Here is a 24,825-nt window from a genome sequence, read left to right on the forward strand (position 1 = left end):
AGTAAAAAAAAAGTTTAAATATAAATCAAATTTCCTTTTGTTTACCGCTTTTCTATAATATTCTGATCTTTTAAGGAATCTAAAATTAGATCCGGGATGGTCAAAATATATATGGATAAAGTTCAAATGAATTTAAAAATTTGGTTTGTTTACATTTTGATCTGTCAAAATGGCGTTTCTCGATGTTGCCAACTACAAACCAAACCAAACTATTGTGAATGAAAAAAATCGATGAAATGGCAATGCCTCTAGTTATAATATTTTGATCTTTTAAGGAATGTACAATCAGTTTTAGATCCGGGATGGTCAAATTAAATATGGATAAAGTTCGATAGAATTTAAAAAATTGGTTTGCTTACATTTTCATCTGTCAAAATGGGGTTTCTCGCTATTGCCATCTACTTTTTTTTGGAAGAAACCAAACTATTGTGAATTAAAAAAAGCGGTGAACTGGCAATGCCTCTAGTTCAATATACAAGCAATCATAGCTTATGACAAGCCAACATATTATGTTGGCTAAGCCTTTCATACAAAATAAGCTTAATTTGATGGTCAAATAAAACACGCCTATTGTTTTAGTATGTTTTTTTTTCATATATAGCAATTAAATCACAAAAAATTATTTAACTCTGTAATAATAACTAAATCACCTCTGTTTATTTTGGACGACCGATTGATTTCAAAATGCCAAAAATATTGCATTTCAATTTCTGCAACATAACAAGCTATTGTGTTTAATGCTTAAAAACAAAATGGAACAGTGAAATTCAACACATGTCTTTTCGTTTTCGATGGCAATTTCATTCGAAAACGAATGGCAGGGAATCTTAATAAAGGGAATAATTTAATTTCAAAAACATTATACAGAATAGGCATGTTTTATTTTATTAACACAAGGTAATAGCTAAATCATGTACAAATAAAACACAGTTAGCGTATTTCATATTTATTCTTTATAAGAAAATGAGTTGGCATTGCGGGCGCGAAATGTCGAGTGAAATTTAGTATATTTAAAAAAAACCATTTTCCCAGCTCTTTACCGCTTTTTAAAAAAAGGTGATATTTTAAAGTCTACAATCATTGCAAGTTCCGGGATGGACAAAATCAACATCGATAAAGGTTGTATTTGATATGAAATATTATATCAATTTATACATATATAGTTTTTTTTGGTTTGTTTACATTGTCATCCGCCAAAGTAAGATTTCTTGGTATTGCCAACTCATTTTTTTATGGAAATAACTGATGATTCACTACCGGTGTTTTATCACTGTGACTAAAAAATTACTTGTAGTGACAGTTACTGCTAGGCCATAATACCAGTGATTGCGGATTTTTCTACAAGCCACTATTTTACTGTAAATGAAATTTATCCCTGGTACGAATTTATTAACAGAAAGCGTATGCGGTGATTTGTTGGTGTTAGTGCTAGATATAGTAGATTTGTAGTATTAAGTAATTTATTGTGAATTTAATACTCTTCAATGGTAGATTTACGAAGTTTGATTTGCTGAATCGCGTTTATATAAAATTTTGGATATGACCTCTAATAAAAAATAAGAAGTGAATTGTGGCAGTCTTTCGACCCATGATTCAATTATACAAGGTTTGATAAGTAAACAGCTTCCTCACTCTTTTTTGACAACCCTTTTGCATTAACAAAACAATAATGTTTTTTTAAAAAAATTGTTAAAAATATTGTATATAGTAGCAGATTTTACCAATGCAAGGCAATACTGCTTCATTTTTATTTGTTTTTTTTTTTCGAATTTTTGAAGTGAAAACTTCTTATTATATTTACTTTATACATATATTATCGTACTACACTATCTACATATGAAGAATTGAATAGTTGAACAATTTTTGTTTTGTTGTGCTGGTAAGCCCAAAAATACTGCAAATGCTTTGCCCTCTAGCTCATTGGCAAAACCCAGTTGACACACGTCGTGTCGTTCCAACACGTGCTTGTGTTGACCAAAAGGTTTAATTTCACGTAAAAAAAGTGACATTAAACCTAATATCTGGTGTGTAAATGATTTGTGTTCGATGTAGCAGCGTTTGCATCCATAGTTCTGGATTTGCTTGCAGCATATATTCCTATCCCTTCGAGAGTTCTTCGCTGCTACCATAAGTGACAAGGTTGCGTACCTTTAACGCGCCGTATGAGATTTGAAATATCTGTATTGAAAATTAATTAGAATTTAAGGCAAGACAATATTATTATATTCAACAATTATTTACGTATTCCATGGTTTCGCCCTTGATGTTGATCATTGAGGAGATCTTTGATCTTTGTTGGCGAAGCTTCTATTGCGTGCTTCGAATTGACAGTGAGATGAAGTATGTATTACTGTATCACCCTCTTCAATTCCATCTTTTGGCTTTAGAAAACTTATATTTTACGTTTAACTTATTTAAAAATGCGTGGTTAAATAATTTAAACTTTAATTAGTCTGATTTAAAACTGATTAAAATGAAACACGCAAAATAATACTTCACAAGCAGTCATGGTATATGTAGCTCAAAACAAAACTTGATCAATCAAACACACGAGAACTTGCATGCGTGTTGCATATAGATGCATGCGTGCCTCATATACATGTATGTGTGTTGCATGTATGCGTGCAACATCCCTGCCAGCCAAAGGTGCTAAAAAAGCTGGTTAAACCGAAGCTTTTTAAACCCACAAAAGTGGTAAAAAAAGTGGTGAGTTTGCCATAGGCCAGCATAGCTGCTTGTGAGTTTTTAACCACTATTCCCCTCACACGTACAAAAACATGTGATCTTACATCTCTGTTGCGCTCGTTATGTAGTGTCATATAATTTATATACACAAAAATATAGCTGAACTGCTCTAATATCCCTAATCGTCAGCTGATGCAGGGTTGCATTTTTTTCATTTGTATTTGCATTTGTATATACATATATACATAATGAATGCTTGTTGCATATAAATGCATATATGTTTGTGTGTTTATTTATGAGTACAAATTTATGTTTATGTTGTTGTTTTAAAAGTATTGAAGTGATTGAAGATGGAGGAAGTTGGGGCGGTTGTTTTCCTCTGCATTACTTCTCTATTACTTTTTGGAGAGTAATGGAGTATTTGTTAGAAGTAAATAATTTTCATAATGTAATATATTATTATATGAGGCAATAATTGGTCCACTTCCCGTTCAAGCTCCATTACTTCTGGCATCGTCTACTCAGACTTTTCCTGCTCCAGCTCCAGCCCTCTCCCCAACAGCCACATCACTTGCTCCAGCTTTTCCTGTTTATTACTCCTCATCATTATTTTCTAATTCATCTTTAATTGATTCGTCTTCCGTTGTATCACCCTCTTCAATTCCATCTTTTGGCTTTAGAAAACTTATATTTTACGTTTAACTTATTTAAAAATGCGTGGTTAAATAATTTAAACTTTAATTAGTCTGATTTAAAACTGATTAAAATGAAACACGCAAAATAATACTTCACAAGCAGCCATGATATATGTAGCTCAAAACAAAACTTGTTCAATCAAACACACGAGAACTTTTGTTGTCTCTTTCTCTCATTCGGGGTGCTGTACGAGAGAAGAGTTGAGTTAATGTTTATGCACATTTTACCCTTTGTTGCGTATGTGTGTATGTAGTGGTGTTATTTGAATGTGTTGGAGTTTCAGTACCTATGACTTGCTGGGTATAAACAAAATTCGGAACAACAAAGCGAAAAAAAAGTTTTACTCCCATATAGGAAGGTAGCTATACTCGGTATGACCGCGGGGAATTCTACCAGCAGTTCTTCAACACATACAACGGCAATCGCTCATCAATCGTACAATACAAATTCGAACGAGAATTCGCCGTATGATGGAAGAAGAACTCGTAGTCCTTTGTGTCAGGAAGTAACAAAAATTATGCACCTAAAAATTCAACACAAAAAATGCTACAACAACAGGTATCATTGAAATGAATTTAATTGCAAAACTAAAACAAAACAATTTTGATTTTCTTATTATTTATCAGAGCATGAATATTGGTATTACTACTTCCCATGCGTATAATAATATTGGATAAACGCAAAATGGTGTAACATGAGTAACAGCAATAACAAATAATACAAATAACAAGGTTTGTTCTACGAATGCAAATATTTTAATTATTTCTAATCAACTATAATAATTTTTCAGGCATCGGATGATATACAATAAATTAGATCGGACTTTTGGAGTTTTGGAGTAGCAGTTTCAGTACTTATTTTCGACGTGCTAAACACAGTGTCTTCTATGGTACCCTTGGACCTACAATTACACAACGGAGAGTATAAATTAGCACAATCGTAATAGTAGTGAAATTTAATTTGTATTGTATAACAACACAAAAAATCAATAGTTAAAACTTTTGAGAAATTGCAAATTATAAAAATTTAATATTTAATACTAACTTCAATTATAGTTTACTTCGTACTGAAATGCTATTATTTAAAAATTAATCTATAATAATTATTAATAACTAGCAGACCCGGCCACACGTTTTTGTGGCTAAGGTATACATTAAATTAGTAAATCTTTCAATGCAGAGAAAAAATTCTTACGCATAAAGACGAAAACGTTATAGCCGATAAATTTTAAAATGATTGATAGACATTATTGCAGATCTGTGTTAAGCGTAAATCATCATAAATTGTAAAACTTTGATGTTTTTAATCGTATATTGGAGAAAGTAACAAATGACCAAATTTCATAGTTGACTTTATCTTGGCTTTGGTGACGATATTGATTACCTTCTTCACAGCCAGTCTTGTTCTTTTGCAACTCACACTACTTTTAATTGCAAGTGAGTGGGGATAGTCCAGCAATTTAAAATAGTCTGTGGGATAATTGAATACGTCATCCTGGTTTGTAGCTGTGTTAACGAAATTCTAAATTGTCGCATTAAGATCAAAAAAATCCTTGTTTTTTTACCACCAATATAGGTCATTCAAGCAGCCATTTATATGTTATGTCAGGAAAAACACGATGAATAAGCTCCCCTTTCGAGGCCATGAAGTGACAGAAACCCGTTAAAAAATATGTTGGAAATGTTATTAATCCCTCGAGGTGTCAACTGCGTCGCTACCATTTCCAACTATTTCTACAATCGTAGTATGATATTGATGGAAAAACACTCGTATGTTATTTGTTAATTGGCGATTCTTTATGTGTTGCCACAAATTAGATGGTTTTAGGAAAGTGATTAGTTCTTCAGCAACAGTTGATCCAGGAATAGTCTGGCGAAAATCACCTGTCACAACAGAATCATGTCATCACCAAAAATATTTTCGTTGTCGCGTAAATCTTTTAAAGTCCTGTGCAGTACCTCCAGCGACTTGAATATCTGGAAAATCTTCTTTATAGCTCTTTTTTTGGCGATTTTGCAGACCGGTGTTTCGTTGATTTACAATTTAGGAGTAATTTCAAGGCCGAATTGCCGTTGTCTGCCTACTAACAGGTGCCAAGTTGTCCCTATTCCCATTATAACTGGGCGTTGAAAATGAGTGAAATCGGTTCCGGAATTACCTCAACCCTCATGTACTATATATGCTGATTTTCGTTATTCTATTGCACTTTATTTCAAATTGTGTGTAATAAAATTACATCAATAAATTGCGAGAGTATAAAATGTTCGGTTGCCTTTCCCTACTTGTTACAAATTGTTTTGGGCTATCGACACAGCCTTATACAATTGAACAATGAGAAAAATATTTTAACAAAGCAACAACGACAACTTTCAAAATATTATTATTGTCGAGGTACTCGACGTTGAGTTGCCGGTGTGCCAAATAAAATAAGATGATTAGTTTTGATATAATTTAAGTTTTGTGTATTTGGGTGAGTGGGGTATAAATGATATACAATTTGTGTGTGTTAGTTTACAAACGAGTGGGTGTGTGTGTGGGTTAGATTATAATTCAATCTTAGATTTAAGGTAATATTAAATGTATATTTATAACCTGTTGAATGGGTGGGTAATCCCGCGTTGGTTGGGTGTGTTATCTCCTGGTGCTCTAGGGGTGGTTGAGTGATCCGCGGTGATCTCACTTGTTTTGGCGCCTTTTTGTCCGTCCGTGGATTCTTCTTCTCTTCTTGGGTTGTTATCTTATTGTTGTGTATATTCGCGGGTTATGTTGGCGCTGTTGTGCATTATTGCATTGCCCTTTAATTCGTATTATAGGACAATGTAGGGTTGTGTTCATCTGGCATGAACATCCCGGCCGCCTTGAAGGGTCTGCGAATAAAAATTATTAGTTAAGGGTCTTGATACGGGTTAATCAGTAATCTTGGGGTCTAAATCGCACAAGCACCGGTTAGAGTCCAACCGAGTGCGGTGTTTTGTGCGATCACGATAGAACTTTTCCTGGGTGTGTCCGTTCTTAGGGTCAAAGCGTTATATTCCTCCTTGAAGTACTTTCTTCGCGTTATAATATTTAGCTTCGTAAGGGTCGTGTTGTTTTTATATAACTTCTCTTTGTGGTATTCTCGTTGGGGCACAATGGTTGTGCGTAAGCATGAGGGCTTGCTATTGTAGAGTCCGTCCAAAGTTGAGTGCGATACTGGGTGTTGTTTAATTAGGGTAGAGTCGCATCCACTAAATTTGCTAGAATAACGGCTCCGCTTTGTTTTTGGGTAATTGTGTGGGGTCATTTTATTAAAGAATGACATTACCGTGGGTGAGATGTTTATTTCGGGAGTGGGTCCAGACAGAATCCAGCCGAATTCTGTTTCTTGGGCTAGTAGTGTCCCAAAAACATTCCTTTGTACTCCACTGAGTACAATTCGTGGGTACAAATCACTACCAATTATGATGTCCACGGGTCTGGGTTTGTAGAAGTATGGGTCCGCTAAACTAAAACCGAATTTTGCATTGACAATTGTTGAGTCGAGTGGGTGAGTGGGTAAATTATCGGTTAAAAATTTTAAGATCAACGCGTGGGTTGTTATCGTAAACTCTTTATTTGTTGGTGATCGAAGGGTGAGCTCGCAAGTTTTGCTAGCTGTTGCGGATACTGTGTTGTTTAATCCAATCACTTGCGCATTTCTATGGGTAGTGGGTATGTCCAATCTTCTTTGGAAATTTTCAGAAATTAATGTGGCTTCTGACCCGGAGTCTATGAGTGCTCTGGCTGTGTATAATTTCCCTTTGTTGTACACTTGCACTATAGCAGTACCTAACAAAATCTGCTTCCTATTTGAGTTGAGTGGGTCTTGGGTTCTATTTTGAGTGGACTGTAATAGGGTTGTGTAGGCTTGCGGATTTGTATTGAGATTGTGGGCCTGGGAGGTACTGTTTGGGTTTGAATCAAGAGCCGGGTTTGAGGCTCTTGGTCCTTGCGGGGGAGAATGTGATCGGGGTGTGATCTCTCTATGCAGAAGAGTGTGGTGTTTCCCTCTGCATATTCTGCAAGAATATTTGCTCTTGCAGTCTTTGAAATTGTGCGATAATGCGAGGCAATTATAGCAGTAGCCATTATTTTTTACTGTAGTTATTCGGGTTTCAACACTCATGTGTGAAAATTTCGGGCATTCTCGAATGGAATGTTGTTTTCTACATAATATACAACTCTCATTGTTTTGATATGTGTTTGATAAGCTGCTATCTCTTGGAGGGTTTTCAGTTGAGTAAAAATGAAGGGTCGAAATTCCAGAGACGTTTGGGTGAAAGCCATTAAGTTTCCTGTCCTTTCTGTAGGGTCCACTGTTGGATGGGGTAACTGGAGCGGGGTCAATCAGATTTTCTACTGCTTCCATAGATTTGTATTTGTGGGTGAGAAACGCATCGAAAGTTTTCCATGATGGTATTTCTGAGTTGTCTTCTAGGGTGTCTTCAAACTGATGAAGTAGCAAGACCCTACTAGTAGTTTCAATCCGCATAAGAATATTAAAATGGGGTCCCAGCTACTAGTGTCTATATACATATTATGCAGATTCGTAAGACAATTGTTGATGGTCCTCTGGAGGTGTTTAATCGCGCTTGCATTTTCTTGGGTTGCATAGGGTAAATTGAACAAAACTTTCAATTGCGCGTTAACTTGTACACGTTTGTTTTCGTATTGTAATACGAGGTCCCTCCATGCCATCACGAAACCATCATTTGTTAAAGGGGCGTTTTTGACTATGTCTCTTGCTTCTCCTCGGGTTTTTTGAACAAGATGAAATAGTCTCTCCACGTTGCTAATTTTTGGGTTGTGTATATATACAGCGGTGAACACGTCCCTGAAAGAGGGCCATGTTTCGAAATCGCCATAAAATATATCCGTGTCACACGGGGGCAGCTGCATTGAGGGTCTCGTGTCCATCGACGAGTTTTCTTCTGCAGCGGGTTCCTTTAATGGTATTGGGGTCTTGAGATCATCAATAGTTTTATTGATTGATCCCAAACATTTTAGATACGATTTATGCCCTTTTTTAAATTGTTCTTTGACTTTTGCGAAGTCAATATTCTCGGGTTTGTGTGGGGCTCTGCGAAAGGCGTCGTACGATTTATTTGCCTTATCGTAAATAGCATTCAGTTCAACTCTTTTTATTTCCAGAGTATAAACGGTTTCATCTTCGGGTGAGGTCTCACTATGTTCTTCGATGTATTCGAACAAATCGGACATACAAAATTTAAAATCTTCCATTTTCAATAAAAGTGTGAAGTATTTAAAGAGTCGGGTCGGAATAAATATTAAAACTTAAGTAAAACAAATTTGGAATTTGAGTTAAAGTTCTTTATTTGAATAGCAAAAAAATTAATTCCGAAATTTGACGAGTAAATATCTTTGGTTTGTTTTGTCCTCTGGGTGGTTAGAGGGTTAATTATTAAAATTTTTTTTCTTTGTGTCTGATATGTACACAATATTTGAGTTTGGGTCGCGAAAATTTTTAAGTTCCGATGAACAGAAAAATTTCCTAATGGGTATTTGCTAATTTTTCCTACCGGGTATTGTGGCTTACGCGCAGTTTGTTATGCGTGCACTAGCAATGCTCTGAGCAAAGCGGCTAATGCAAGTAGATATGTATATACGTGTGGGTATGTATGTATGTTTAGTTTTTTGAGAGGAGAGCTCTCGGAGAATATGTAAGTAAATATGTATACTGTACTGCACTGTACGTAATATACAAAGTGCAAGGCGGAATAAGGTATAAACGAAATTACAAATAGTTTGTATTTAATTCGTGTTAAGTACAATATTTGCTTCTTCACACTGTTATTCCGTTTCGCACTTGTAAATTATTTTTAAAAGAAATATATTTAAATATATTTAGGGTCACTTTACTTACAATATTTTTCACGTATCCTGAGTATGAGTTTGTTGTAGTTGGTAAGTGTTTGTTGTTGCGGTAGGATTTGCCTGCGGGTTATTCCAACGATGTTATTGTTGTTGGTGGGTCGATGAATATTCAAATCCCGAGTACAAATGTTGGTTAATTGGGTGGGTTCTTATTTATCGAGCACCGATCCGGCTCGAATGGACCAAAATGTCGAGGTACTCGACGTTGAGTTGCCGATGTGCCAAATAAAATAAGATGATTAGTTTTGATATAATTTAAGTTTTGTGTATTTGGGTGAGTGGGGTATAAATGATATACAATTTGTGTGTGTTAGTTTGCAAACGAGTGGGTGTGTGTGTGGGTTAGATTATAATTCAATCTTAGATTTAAGGTAATATTAAATGTATATTTATAACCTGTTGAATGGGTGGGTAATCCCGCGTTGGTTGGGTGTGTTATCTCCTGGTGCTCTAGGGGTGGTTGAGTGATCCGCGGTGATCTCACTTGTTTTGGCGCCTTTTTGTCCGTCCGTGGATTCTTCTTCTCTTCTTGGGTTGTTATCTTATTGTTGTGTATATTCGCGGGTTATGTTGGCGCTGTTGTGCATTATTGCATTGCCCTTTAATTCGTATTATAGGACAATGTAGGGTTGTGTTCATCTGGCATGAACAATTATTATTATTATTTTTTTTTTTTAATTTTGTTGTCAATTCAAATAAAATCATCTTTTTGTTATCTTCCTCACAATTTTTCGATATATACTTACTTTCTAATCCTTCCCTGGCCTTCCATAAATATTTCAAAACTAAAATTAGCCAAATCGGTTTGGCCCTTCTCGACTTTTTTCGAGACTAACGACACAAATTGTTTGTATGGGTGTTTAGAAAATTGTGGATTTAATACTTTTTCAGGCAATTTTTCTAATTTTTATTTCCGTAAGAACCATCCCGGTACCTCTAAAAACATTCTAAACAAAGAATTTGCGAAATCGGTTCAGCGGTTCTCGAGTTATGCGCTTAGCAACACATTTTGCGATTCATTTTTATATTATAGATGTAAAATACAATACTAATTTATAAATGTAAATACCTCATACAATTAAATAAATAAAAATAAAATAAAAATTTCAATTTTTCATTTTAAACGAAAAAGTAGGTGGCCTATAGATTGAAACTGGGAGACCATTAAACCAAATTGAAGTAACGAAACGGTGACCCAATCAATGACCAACAAATATCTTTCCTGTGACTAAAGGATGAGCCTGAAAATGATAAATCAAAAAATCTCCACTGATTAAATAAAAAGCTACTACAGAGGGCTCTGCTACCCACAACTTTCCAAAACAATAGAAAAATTAGAGCAGACAAACGTATACAGGATATGCACCAAATTCAATAAGAAAGAGCGAGCAAGATAATAGCACAGACATGCCGTAAGAGTAGAAATGATAACTATTTTCCTGCTGCTAGAACCAGAGAGACCAATAAAATAATACAATCTTTTTTTACAGGTAACTAATACGCCAAAAGAAAAGTAACTCTACTCGTCTTGTGCTTAAGGCAGACATATCGTTTCCGTACTGCGATGTGTACGACAATAAAAGCTGAAGAAACCATGTATCAGCATAGTGACACACATGTAGTATTACACTATGTTTACATCCATCAGCTGATACAAATAAATTCAAGCAAAATATAATAATGAATAACAGGCAGGAAAATTGATCCCGACTTAGTTATAACTTCATGCAATCTTAAAATATTATTGTCCATTATATATATGGCGCGTTGGGCACTTTTGTGGGTGAGCATTTTCAGCCGTTCTCGCGACTGATGAGATTTTACACAGATATACTCCGCGTGTATTCTTATAATATATGTATACTATACACACTCTTTGCATGGGCATTCGTTCGTACTCTCGCGACAGACGAGATTACATACCTATATGTTTACTCAGAGTGTTTAGGTATGCGAGAGCGCTGCATGCTATACGCAATCTTTGCATGGGCATTCGTTCGTGCCCTCGTGAGAGATGAGATTGAGAGTTTTTTATATTTATTTATATTATATTTTAATGAATATTAAACGGAAAATTTATTAATTTAAATATTTCATTTGACTTGTGTTGCTGCTATGGTATTGTGTTAAAAAAAAAAAAAAAAAAACAAATCTAAAGTGTTAATAGAATTAATAAAAACATTGTTGTAGTGCTTTTGTATACTATAGTGTTACTATATTTTGTATACAATATTACAACTGCTGCTCGTCATCACGTAAGTAAATTATTATTTTATTTGGTAAATTTTGTTACGTACATGTTTCGAATATTGGTGATATATGTATTTCCCAATGCCATTCTAATGGACAAACACTAATATTGGCTGCCGTTTATATTTCACCAAAACATTCTTTTCTTGTTGAGAGTTCTTGTATTCAAATTTATTCATTTATTCTAAAGCTGCTTCCGCACTATTTATGATGAAAATTAATAAAAGATTTGATCATTATCCTATGATTTTGAGTGGAGATTTCAACATAAACTTTGCAGATGTCAAAAATCAATCATTAATTGAATTTTTATATGAAGAATTTGATTTACCGATGTCCAATGATCGCAATCTTCTTCTTCATGACTGGCGTAGACACCGCTTATGCGGTTATAGCCGAGTCCACAACAGCGCGCCACGTATCCCTCCTTCTGGCAGTTTGGCGCCAATTGTTTATACCAAAGTCCCTCTCCACCTAGTCCTTCCATCTGAGTGGAGGTCTCTCTCTTCCTCGGCTTCCACCAGCGGGTACTGCATCGAATACTTTCAGAGCTGGGGAACTTTCATCCATTCGAACAACATGACCTAGCCAGCGTAGCCGCTGTCTTTTTATCGCTGGACTCTCCCTGGTTGGCGCGCTGTTTTGGACTCGGCTATAACCGCGTAAGCGGTGTCTACGCCATTCAAGAAGAAGAAGATGTATATGTCGTCGAATAACACATACAGCTCATCGTTCCATCGTCTGAGGTATTCGCCGTTGCCAATGTTTAAGGGACCATAAATCTTCCGCAAAATCTTTCTCTCGAAAACTCCTAGTGCCGTCTCATCGGATGTTGACATCGTCCACGCTTCTGCACCGTAAAGTAGGACGGGAATGATGAGAGACTTGTAGAGTTTGGTTTTTGTTCGTCGAGAGAGGACTTTACTTTTCAATTGCCTACTTAGTCCATAGTAGTACCTGTTGGCAAGAGTGATTCTGCGTTGGATTTCCAGGCTGACATTGTTATTACTGTTAATGCTGGTTCCCAGGTAGGCGAAATTATCTACAACTTCAAAGTTATGACTGTCAACAGTGACGTGGGAGCCAAGACGCGAATGCGCTCACTGTTTGTTTGATGACAGGAGATATTTCGTCTTGCCTTCGTTCACCACCAGATCCATACGCTTCGCTTCCTTATCCAGTCTGGAAAAAGCAGAACTAACGGCGCGGGTGTAGTTTCCAATGATATCGATATCATCGGCGTACGCCAGTAGCTGTACACTCTTATGAATATTGTTCCTTCTCTATTTAGCTCTGCAGCTCGTATTATTTTCTCCAGCATCAGGTTAAAGAAATCACACGAGAGTGAGTCACCTTGTCTGAAACCTCGTCTGGTATCGAACGGCTCGGAGAGGTCCTTCCCGATCCTGACGTAGCTTTTGGTGTTGCTCAACGTCAGCTTACACAGCCGTATTAGTTTTCGGGGATACCAAATTCAGACATCGCGGCATAAAGGCAGCTCCTTTTCGTGCTGTTTAAAGCAGCTTTAAAGTCGACAAAGAGATGATGTGTGTCGATCCTATTTTTACAAGTCTTCTCCAAAATTTGGCGCATGGTGAATATCTGGTCTGCTGTTGATTTTCCAGGTCTAAAGCCACACTGATAAGGTCTAATCAGTTTGTTGACGGTGGGCTTTAGTCTTTCACACAGTACGCTCGACAGAACCTTACACGCGATGTTGAGGAGGCTTATCCCACGGTAATTGGCGCAAATTGTGGGGTCTCCCTTTTTGTGTATTGGGCAGAGTACACTGAGATTCCAATCGTCAGGCATGCTTTCTTCCGACCATATTCTGCAAATAAGCTGATGCATGCACCTTATCAGCTCTGCCGGTAATCCATCGGCCACCGCCGCCTTATTGTTATTCAAGCGGGTAATTGCTATTCGAATTTCTTCACGGTCGGGCAATGGTACATCTGCTCCATCATCGTCAAATGGGGAATCGGGTTCGCCATCTCCTGGTGTTGTACTTTCACTGCCATTCAGCAGGCTGGAGAAGTGTTCCCTCCACAAACTCAGTATACTCTGGTCATCAAGCGGGTAATTGCAATTCGAATTTCTTCACGGTCGGGCAATGGAACATCTGCTCCATCATCGTCGATTGGGGAATCGGGTTCGCCATCTCCTGGTGTTGTACTTTCACTGCCATTCAGCAGGCTGGAGAAATGTTCCCTTCACAAACTCAGTATACTCTGGTCATCAATAACTAGATCACCTCCGGGGGTCCCACAGGAGTGTGCTCCGGTCTTGAAACCTTCAGTTAATCGCCGGATCTTTTCGTAAAATTTTCGAGCATTACCCCTGTCGACCAGCTTGTCAAACTCTTCATACTCACGCATTTCGGCCACTTTCTTTTTTTGTCTGCAAATGCGTGTCGCTTCTTCAGCTCTTAATTCGTAGTCCTTTAAACGTTTGCAGTGGTCGTCATCAAAATTGGGGTCTCTCATCCAAGGCTTTTGCTTCCTTTTCATTGGAGGGTATTTAAAAAAAAAAAAACGAAGTACCAGGGCATACACCTGGAATGTCCGGACCCTTAAATGGGAAGGTGCCTCTGCCCGGCTGGTTGTTCTCCTAATACGACTAAAGGCTGATATCACCGCCATCCAAGAAGTGCGATGGACGGGACAAGGACGGAAGAAGGTGGGTCCTTGTGACATCTACTACTGCATCCATATAAAGGAGAGCAAATTTGGTGTTGAATATGTGGTGGGAGAGAGACTATGTCGCCAAGTCCTGGCATTCACCCCGGTGGATGAACGTATAGCCACAATCCGCATAAATGCGAGATTCTTCAACATATCGCTTATTTGCTCCCACGCTCCAACGGAAGAGAAGGACGATGTGAACAAAGATACATGAGCGCCTAAAACGCACCTACGAGCGTTGCCCAAGCTACGATGTCAAAATCGTGCTTGGCGATTTCAACGCTAGGGTGGGTAAAAAAGGTGTCTTTGTCACAACAGTCGGAAAATTCAGCCTCCATGACGAAACATCGCCAAACGGCCTGAGGCTGAACGACTTCGCTGGGACCCGAAATATGGTAGTATGCAGTACCAGATTCCAGCATAAGAAAATACATCAAGCTACTTGGCTGTCTCCTGATTGAAGCACGCGTAACCAAATCGATCACGTTGTGATAGACGGAAGACATATCTCAAGTGTTTTAGACGTGCGTACGCTCCGAGGACCAAATATAGACTCGGACCATTATCTGGTTATAGCTAAGATACGCACCCGCCTCTGTGCAGCAAAGAACGCCCGTCAACAAACACAAGGTAGGTTCGACGTCGAAAAGCTGCAAACGCAACAGACAGCTACGAAATGCTCTACTCGACTTGCATTCCTGCTCTCTGAGAGCACTCATCACCATCTCGGTATGAGGGAACTGTAGAACGGCATTTAAAACTCACTGCTTACAGCTGCACCCGAAACAATTGGATTTCGGCAACGACAAAAAACAAGCTGGTACGATGAGGATTGCCGTCTCGCAGTGGAGAGAAAACAGACTGCCTACCTCGCAACGTTGAAAACGACCACAACACGTGCGGGATGGGCTAGATACCGAGAGCTGATGAGGGAAACGAGACGCATCTGCAGACAAAAATGAAAGAGGCCGAAATGCGTGAGTACGAAGAGCTTGAGAAGCTGGCAGACAGAGGTAATGCTCGAAAATTTTATGAAAAAATGAAGCGACTTAACGAAGGTTTCAAGACCGTAACATCCTCATGTAGAGACCAAGGTAGTTATCTGATAACCGATATCCAGGGAATACTGGGATTATGGAGGGAACACTGCTCCGACCTGTTGAATAGCAGTGAAAGTTCAACACCAGGAGATGGCGAACCCGATTCCCCAATTGATGACGATGGAACAGATGTTCCATTACCCGACCATGAAGAAATTCGAATAGCAATCACCCGCCTGAAGAACAACAAAGCGGCGGGGGCCAATAGATTACCGGCCGAGCTATTCAAATACCGCGGCGAAGAACTGATAAGGTGCATGCATCAGCTTCTTTGCAAAATATGGTCGGAAGAAAGTATGCCTGACAATTGGAATCTCAGTGTGCTCGGCCCAATGCATAAAAAGGGAGATCCCACAATCTATGACAATTACCGTGGGATAAGCCTCCTAAATATCGCTTATGAGGTTCTATCGAGCGTACTGTGTGAAATACTAAAGCCCACCGTCAACAAACTGATAGGACCTTATCGCCAAATCTTGGAGAACACCCGTGAAAAGAGGATCGACACATACCACCTTTTTGATGATTTTAAAGCTGCTTTCGACAGCACGAAAAGGAGCTGCCTTTACGCCGCGATGTCTGAATTTGGTATCCCGGCAAAACTAATACGGCTGTGTAAGTTGACGTTGAGCAGCAGCAAAAGCTCCTTCATGATTGGGAAGGACCTCTCCGAGCAGTTCGATACCAAACGAGATTTCAGGCAAGGTGACTCACTATCGGGTGACTTCTTTAACTTGATGCTGGAAAAAATTATACGAGCTGCAGAGCTAAATAGAGAAGGTACAATCTTCTATAAGAGTGTACAGCTGCTGGCGTACGCAGATGATATTGATATCATCGGAAGCAACAACCGCGCCGTTTGTTCTGCTTCTTCCCGCCTGGATAAGGAGGCGAAGCGAATGGGTCTGGAGGTGAATGATGACAACACGAAATATCTCCTGTCATCAAGCAAACAGTCGACGCATTCGAGTTTTGGCTCCCACGTCACTGTTGACAGTCATAACTTCGAAGTCGTAGATAATTTCGTATACCTGGGAATCAGCAACACGAACAATGTCAGCCTCGAAATCCAGCGCAGAATCACTCTCTCCAACAGGTGCTATCGGCGAACCAAAATCAAACTCTACAAGTCCCTTATCATTCCCGTCCTGTTTTATGGTGCAGAAGCTTGGACGATGTCAACATCAGATGAGACGACACTAGGAGTTTTCGAGCGGAAAATTTTGCGCAAGATTTATGGTCCTCAGAACATTGGTAACGGCGAATACCGCAGACCATGGAACGATGAGCTGTACGAGTTATACGACGACATTGACTTAGTTCAGCGAATAAAAAGACAGCGGCTACGCTGGCAAGGTCATGTTGTCCGAATGGACTAAAACACTCCAGCTCTTAAAGTGTTCGATGCAGTACCCGCCGGAGGAGAACGATGAAGGGGAAGGCCTCCACTCCGTTGGAGAGACCAAGTGTAGAGCGACCTGGTTACACTTGAAACAGCGAAGGAAAGAGAGGAGTGGCGCGCTCTCATCGATTCGATGATTACATACATACATACATAGCTTTTCGATTTTCGCCATTTTGTGGGCGTGGCAGTGGATCGATTTTGCCCATATTCGAAAGCAACCTCCTCAGGGTGCCAAGGAATATGTGTTCCAAGTTTCATATCTCTTAATTTTTACTCAAGTTATCGCTTCAACTCCACTCGTCATCCTGATCATTTATATATATATAAGCCCATATCTAACTCTTTTATTTCTTGGTGACTCAAACAACCGTTTTGTGAACAAAACTGTAATACTCTGTGCAACATGTTGCGAGAGTATAAAAAATTAATACAGACACATACTGATATGAAGAAATTCAGATATGTCAACACGGATGTAAGCCATCAGATTTATTAAGCCGCGGTATAGACCCTTTAGAGATTATACATGAGACGGTATAGCTGCAAGGGCCGCAATGGTTGTCGTTTAATCCCGAAAAGTTGCGGAGATTCCAGATGGATCAAGAGTAGTATAATGCATCATGCGCATATTGAAACGAAACAGTGGCATTCATATCATGAATTTTGGCAACCTTGGCGGCTAAACCAAGTAAATTGTTACGTGCTATAAACTCAGTGAATATTTTTCATGAAAATAGAAAAATCAAATTCTATAAGTGACGAAAATCGAAAGTGATAGTTAGGAAACCCGGCAGGAAGTCGAAGTGAAGTGTCACGACGCAGAGAAACAGCTGTTACAAAAAAATCCAATTCGGACAGCAGCTAATAAATTCGGTCTCACCATCTCTGACCTATGAAAAGACTATATACAATAAGTACACTTATCATATTTTATTTTATTCTAATATTCTTATCAAAAACACAAACCATTGTAAGCCATAAACTTTATGTTATCTATTACTATTGAAGGTAAAAATATTTTCGTAAAAGTATACCCAGAAATATTTATTTACAAAAACTATTGCAAAGGCAGAATTGCCATTAGTTGTAGCATTGAAATCCTTGCTGAAAATTGTGGTCAGAAATCCAAAATAATTTATTTATTTAACATATAAGGCCATATAAAATAACTGTATTATGTTTCGTACCCCACCCCCTGGAGGGGTTCAGGAAATACCACCAAGCCTACAGAAAATATTAGTTTCTGAAATAGATGCATTAAAACAAAAATTGAAAGAAATAGAACAATTATGCCAAGAATTAAAAGCTGAAAATCATATCAAATCAAAATAAAGAACAAAATAATCGCCCACTTGAGTCTAAATATAGCCAATCGAAATACGAAACTGATGTAGAGGAATTGGCTTTGGAGACAGGCCTAGTAAAAAGCGTAAGGATGAAGCTTCACCAGAAGTGATAACAAAAGAAAAAGCAATATCATCGAACGGTGAAAACCACACCGTAGCTAAAAATGATAAACCGAAGTATGAACAACGGCCTTCGCCCATTATGATTTCAAATATCTCTGATTATCAGGAACTAAATACCCAAATTAAAGCTATTACCAAAAGTTATTTTGTTCTAAAACTCCTAAAAACGACATTCATAAACTAAGTGTCACATCAAGTGATGACTATTGATCGGCGAACGAAAATGTTGTCTGCTTCCGGAGCATCATAGTGTAACGAAAATGGCACCAGAACGAACTAGAATTGACAATCGAAATCGAAAGAGTTCCAGTAAGAGTCCTTAATGAGTGTAAGTCCCTAATCACAGTCTCCAAAGTAGTCATATTAGGGCAGTGTCAGGAGATTGAGGCCGTAATAAATTGCGAAACAGATCTTGAAAGGAAAACGATATTTCGAACGAGATTAAGGCTTGGGCCGAGGAACTGGAGGTATACCATCAAAATAAGGCCTAACAACTTCTTCTCAGATACTCCACCATACTTGATAAAGATGAATCCAAACCAAAATTGTGAAACATTTCATCAACACTGGAGATGCAAGACCAATTCGCCTCCTCACAGCGCTCCATTAGCCAAACGTGAAGTTGGAAGTTAGCCAGACCAAACGTGAAATGAACGATAGCGTACTTGATAGTACTTGTGAAGAAGAAAGATGGCAACGTTAGGTTCTGTTTGGACTACAGAAAGGTGATTGATGTTACCAAGAAAGACAGTTATCCATTTCCTAGAATAGATGCAGCATTAAAATGGCTTCTGCAATTCAAGAATCCAGAAGGACAATTGGCATGGTGGATTGAGAGACTCCAAAGTTTTTTCTCTATAGAATATCGCAAAGGCAGTAGTCATGGGAATGCGGATGCAATGACCCGTCGCCCTTGTAATTTAGAATGTAGACATAGTTCAAGAGCAGAGGCCAAAGACATTGTAGATATCCGATAAACGTCAATAACTTCGACAGAAGGCTGGAATCCAAAGGAATTACGAAAATGTCAGCAAGAAGATCCAGATTTGGAACTGGTAATGCATGGAGTGGAGCTGAACCAACGTCCAACGAGAGAGGAAATAGCTGCAGAGTTGCAAAGGCATATTGGGAACAGTGGAACAGTTTAAAGTTGGTATCTAGCTGCTTGCATCGAGCGTGGGAAAGCGAAGATGGACAAAGTTCCCGAGCTCTTATAATCGTTCCCAAAGTCAGAATTCCTAATGTTCTCAAGCAGATTCATAACGGTCCATGTGGAGGGCACATGAGAATCACGCAAATGTTGGAAAGAATGTTAGGGAAGCCAACAGTGTCCTAGAAAACGAAATGAGAGAAATTCATGCTATGGTGAGACAGCGGACACAAATCATGAGTGATAAAATGAAGGCAAAATACGACAAGGCAATGAACTTCGAAGGATTTGTGTAAGGAGATTGGGTATTTTTTAATAACCGACAACGGGAGAAAGGACTGTCTCCTAAAATTCAATGCAGTTGGGAAGGACCATACCAGGTTGTTAAACGGATAAATAATGTAGTGTACCGCATACAAACAATTGGTAGACCTAGGAATAAAATGAAGGTGGTTCAACTAGAACGGCTTGCAGCATTTGGTTCTGGAAGTATGTCTAATGGGGACGATCAGACTTAATTGGAGGGCAGTGTAACGAAAATTACACCAGAACAAACTAGAATTGACAATTGAAATTGATAACTTGCCAGATGTATCTAGACATCAATAATCGTAGTTGCCAGAATGTTCGAGTGGCGATGTATCGCTTACAATCGACTATATAAGGGCTACCGAATTAGCAGCAACCCACAGTTCTAATTAGAGAGTTGCCGAGTAAAGTGCAAGAAACTAGAAGTAAAAAGTTGTAAACTCGTATAACGTGTAATAAAGTGTTAAGTTATTTGAATTAGAAATAAAGATTAGTGTATAGACATTAAAGTGTGTCTTTTATTTGGCAATCCAGTGATCGAACTCAGGGTAGAGTTTCAGCGTAAACAATTTTTTTTGGAAATCCGTTACATTATTTTACGGTAATCTTGCAAATATTCTCATATCATATCATACCATTCCAGTGGCAACCATGCATAGTTTACTCAATTCACAATCAGCTGATAATTCGAAGCGTTCATTTGGTTTAAAAGATAAGATTAAAAGATAATTTGGGGTAATATTAAATATTTATGTGTTATTAACTCATTTTACATTTCAGGATTTTGTTTTAGAAACCAACCCGGCAAAACGGGTAATTTTCAGCTAACATATTACAGCTATATTACTCTAAAAATTAGCAAAAATTAATTTGTATGTTACTTTTGTTCGAAGAGTCGGAAAGAAGTAACAATATTAGTAACAAGTACATTTGCCCCCTATTGGTCAAGTTTTGACAACTTACAGTCTAAAACATTCATATATTGCATAAAAACATAGGCATTTTAAACTTATTATTAAAATTTAAAATTTACAATTCATTTTAATATTTTCCTAAAGTAAACTATACAATTTATGTTCTAATTAAACGTTACAAATATGCATTCTTACTTGATAATTTTATTTTAAATACATAAAATCTTATTTTATTCAAAATTTAAATATATGGGGCATTCTCTGAAAAAAAAGGCACTTGAAAAAAAGTTCTTTATTTTCTTTGGCAGTTATATATCTTATAGTACATGTAAATCCTAAAATAAAACGTATGGTTTTAGGTCTGTGTAACGCGGGGTTGCCATATTATAAGGGGCCAAAGTTTATTGTAAAAAAATTTTCGAACCGCTATAACTTTAAAACTAATGAACATATTTTAAACCACCATGTGACTTTTTGGTACAGAATTTCTCAAACTTTGAAACTGTATATCGTAAAAATTTTTAAAATTAATATTTCATAGCAAAAAATGAAAAAAAAATTTTTTTTGGAATTTTTAACAACTTATGCCCCCTTTGATTTTTTTCGAAAATATCTTAAAATGTTCCTTATTTCATCACCTTTATACCCCCCAAAGGGAATTTTGGGACAGCAATATTTGTATGAGCTACAAATAAAAAACCAACTCAGAACATGATGAAAAATCATTGATTTACGCACTATTATTATCAGAATTTAGCGTAACCCAGGATTAACGACGTGGACGTAGTAGACATTTAATCCCTTTTTGTTTGTTATTTTGATTTTTGCTTTTTTTTTAAATTATTACGTAGACTAGATTCAAGTAAGTAATAATTTTAAATGAAAACCTGGCAACCCCGCGTTACACAGACCTAAAACCACATGTTTTATTTTAGGTTTTACATGTACTATAAGATATATAATTGCCAAAGAAAATAAAGAACTTTTTTTCAAGTGGATTTTTTTTCCAGAGAATGTCCCATATGTATTGACATTGTTTGCAACATATAGCATTGATCTTCTGTGAAGTGTCGACAGGTTTTCCATTGCCTGTGGGTAGAAAATGATTTCTATCATTAAAGAAATATATTTTTGGCATATGCTAAATTAAGCAAAAACACTTCCACGTACTGTAAATTTGGCTATATAGGCGGTTTCCATCAACGATATTAGCGGCAGCACCAGAAACCAAATTGTTTACATAAATTAAGCCTTTTTTATGTCCAGAGGCTGTTACATTGGCCGACATGTGGAATGGAGGTGGTCTTATGGCTGGCCCTGTAGGATGTAGCCAATAATACCGAACGTTGTATCAGCTGTGCAATATATACCCCAAAATGCCGCAAGCAAGCACTAGTAGGGCTCTCAATAGATTTATATTTTGACATAGACACACAAATATGCAGGATAAACGCTCGTTAATTCGACCAAAAGTGTTGCTAAGGTAATCGACCTGAGCTGAGTGTAGCGCCGATATGTTGCTTTTTGTTTGATTAGCGGTTGTACCACACGGTTGGTTGCCATTGAAATGTTCTGAAAATAATATAAAATATGGATCTGCACATATAAATATATTTCTAAATACACTACATATTTCACTAATTAGTTTATTTAAAATATTGTCCATATACAATGTTACTAACCTGAATTTCATATTTGGGGTTCGTTCCTCGTTAATATTGCAAACAATTTTGTATTTGTGGCCTAAGTATTACAGTCAATTAAGCGGGAAAGGCACTTAGGCGGAGGCTCTTCAGCGGGCAGTTTTATATGTAAATTTAGGGAAAAACATCGTGCCGCAAAATATGGTCACATAAGCGGGAAAGGCACTTAAGCGGGGATCGCTGTACTTGTAATTATAAACATATAACAAATAAAATGTAAATAGGGGTACTTACTTTATCGCGCTGTTTCCTTCGTACTTCTTCTATATATAAAGAAAAATAATTTAATTTTTATAAAAATAATTACAAACAAGTAAGGAAAGGCTAAGTTCGGGTGCAACCTAACATTTTATACTCTCGCAATTTATTGATATACTTTTATTAAGATAACACACAATTTGATCCATATATTCGACATAAAGTCCAATAGAAAAACGAAAATCATCATATATAGTATATAGGCTGAGGTAATTTCTGAACCGATTTCACTAATTTTCATCACCAACATACATTTTATGTAAGATTATATGCTCATTTAATTTGGCTAAGATATTTCACATATTAAACGCCCATCGTATTTTTGAAATCCTATAATTAGGTATATGAGAGCAAGGGGAAGTTATGACCGGATTTTAAACATTTCTGGTACAGAGACACACAATTGGAAGAAAAATATTTCCTCTGAATTAAATTAAGATACCTGAGGGGTTTATCGAAATTTTCGTTGAAAAATTCTTCATATTCGATATCCGGGGCATTGAAAAGTTATAGTCCGATTTCGACAATTTTTTCACAAGTGATATCACAGATCATATACACTATTTGTGTAAAGTCTTATTCCGTTATGTTCATTGGTTCCTTATGAATACATTGTAAAGTGAAGGAATAAGATAGAATTCAAAATTGAGTTATATTGGAAGTTGTCGTGGGTGTGAACCAATTTCATCCAATTTTTTTTATTGAAATCTGTCGAGTACTTCCTGAGATATGGATTTTACACATAAGTGGGCGTTGCTACGCCAATTTCCATTTTGTAAAAAAATTTGAGTGCAGCTCCTTTCTGCTTGATATATATTACCCTATATATATCTCGTTTTTGACTCGTCTCCTCAATGTGTTCAGCACTAGATGCATGTACTACAATGAACCGTTCAAAAATTACCGCCATAGCCGTCATTCATTTGAAAAGAAAATTTGAAGTGAGTGGATGTGAGTGCGTATTAATAATTAGTTACTGATATTATTTTCTATTTATAGTAAATTTTCTTTTTACAGATCGATATATGTTTGAGTGGGTGCTGCAGAGTATTTCAAAGGAATATAATTGCAGAAAAAGGTCTTGGAAGGCAAAGCGAGCTGCAACGCACATCTGGTGGGTACATGCAAACACAAACATGCCAAATTAAAAATAGGAGCAGAACAAGGATTATGCCACTGGAGGCAGATGTGTGAGTCGATAATACATATGTATGTATATACTATAACATAAAATCTTTTGTTAGAATATAACATAATACTACAATAGCGACTCCAAGCAGAGGACTCGCAGAAACAGATTAGATTGCATTAATATACACCAACATTGCAATAATAACAACGTAATGAATGCTTATGGTGACAACATTGACAAGAGCTGAGGTCAAAGAAGACATTATAGATGTCCGATTAATGACAATAACTTCGACAGAAGGCTGGGATCCACAGGAATTACGAAAATGTCAGCAAAGATCCAGATTTGGAACTGGTAATGCATGGAGTCAAAGATTTTATTAGGTTGGTTGTCGGCAATCAGTCACGGCAATCAACTCGTTTCCCTTTTTATATCTTAGGATCTATCCTTATATATACCTTATACCTTACGTGCAGTCGATCGCAACGATAGGCACTCTGTTCTTTCTTCACTGCGAAACGAAAATCCTCATCGTACTTGCTCGTTTTCTACGCAGTGAGCTTGATATGCCGTTTCATAGTTCACTTATATCGAGATGCCGATTAGTAATGTCAGAGAGCAGAAAAGCCAAGAAGATTAATGAAATTTCTTGAGCAGGAATCCGGTACTACAGACAATCATATTTCGGGCCCCAGCGAAGTCAGACCGTTTGGCTGGAGGCTGAATTTTCCGACTATTGTACCGTGTCTTTTTTAGCTAACTCATACACCACTACACATGCAAAGATTTTCAGCTTTTAAGTTCTGAACACATAGACGACGACAAGCGACGAGCGACATCTGTCAATCATATGTGAAATGTAAAATTATTCAAAGTTCTAACAAGTATGACGTTATTTTGCCAGCAGAAGCATAAAATAGCTTTGATATGTCATTTATATTAACAATCGATTATTTAAAACAAATAAATCGACCTATTTTTACATTTTTTGCATAAATAATTTCACTTTAAACTAAATAAGTAATTTTATTGAAGTGAAAGATTTAAGAACGGCAACAATGATATTTGATATGTAGCTGACGTCTTCAAAATGTTCAAAACGATGGCTTCAAAATGACATTTCCCTACAAGACGGAGCTAATTCATACACCACTATA

At 37.3% G+C, this 24,825-nt stretch overlaps 3 long non-coding RNA genes across 7 annotated transcripts; 2 read left to right on the forward strand and 1 right to left on the reverse strand.

The window, feature by feature from the left end:
• Positions 1–1,778: 1,778 nt before the first annotated feature.
• Positions 1,779–9,005, forward strand: LOC105219448 (uncharacterized). Of its 3 annotated transcripts, none has more exons than XR_008470422.1 (4): positions 1,779–1,879; positions 3,736–3,939; positions 4,008–4,112; positions 4,172–9,005. It is a non-coding gene; the product is annotated as an uncharacterized LOC105219448 (long non-coding RNA). The 3 variants fall into 3 exon arrangements; XR_008470421.1 differs by having other exon boundaries at positions 1,786–1,879; positions 3,635–3,939; XR_852168.3 differs by lacking the exon at positions 1,779–1,879 and having other exon boundaries at positions 3,237–3,939.
• A 56-nt stretch (positions 9,006–9,061) lies between these two features.
• On the forward strand, positions 9,062–11,382 carry LOC128920357 (uncharacterized). 2 transcript variants are annotated; one of them, XR_008470423.1, is made up of 3 exons: positions 9,062–9,568; positions 10,427–10,706; positions 10,785–11,382. It is a non-coding gene; the product is annotated as an uncharacterized LOC128920357 (long non-coding RNA). The 2 variants fall into 2 exon arrangements; XR_008470424.1 differs by having other exon boundaries at positions 10,430–10,706.
• Positions 11,383–20,832: 9,450 nt separating this feature from the next.
• On the reverse strand, positions 20,833–22,633 carry LOC128920352 (uncharacterized). Of its 2 annotated transcripts, none has more exons than XR_008470415.1 (4): positions 22,513–22,633; positions 22,258–22,458; positions 21,746–22,147; positions 20,833–21,664 (listed from the first exon to the last, which is right to left on the reverse strand). It is a non-coding gene; the product is annotated as an uncharacterized LOC128920352 (long non-coding RNA). The 2 variants fall into 2 exon arrangements; XR_008470416.1 differs by having other exon boundaries at positions 22,258–22,443; positions 22,513–22,631.
• Positions 22,634–24,825: the final 2,192 nt, after the last annotated feature.

The sequence above is a fragment of the Zeugodacus cucurbitae genome, chromosome 3, assembly GCF_028554725.1.
Source record: "Zeugodacus cucurbitae isolate PBARC_wt_2022May chromosome 3, idZeuCucr1.2, whole genome shotgun sequence".
In the NCBI taxonomy this organism is placed as follows: Eukaryota; Metazoa; Arthropoda; class Insecta; order Diptera; family Tephritidae; genus Zeugodacus; species Zeugodacus cucurbitae.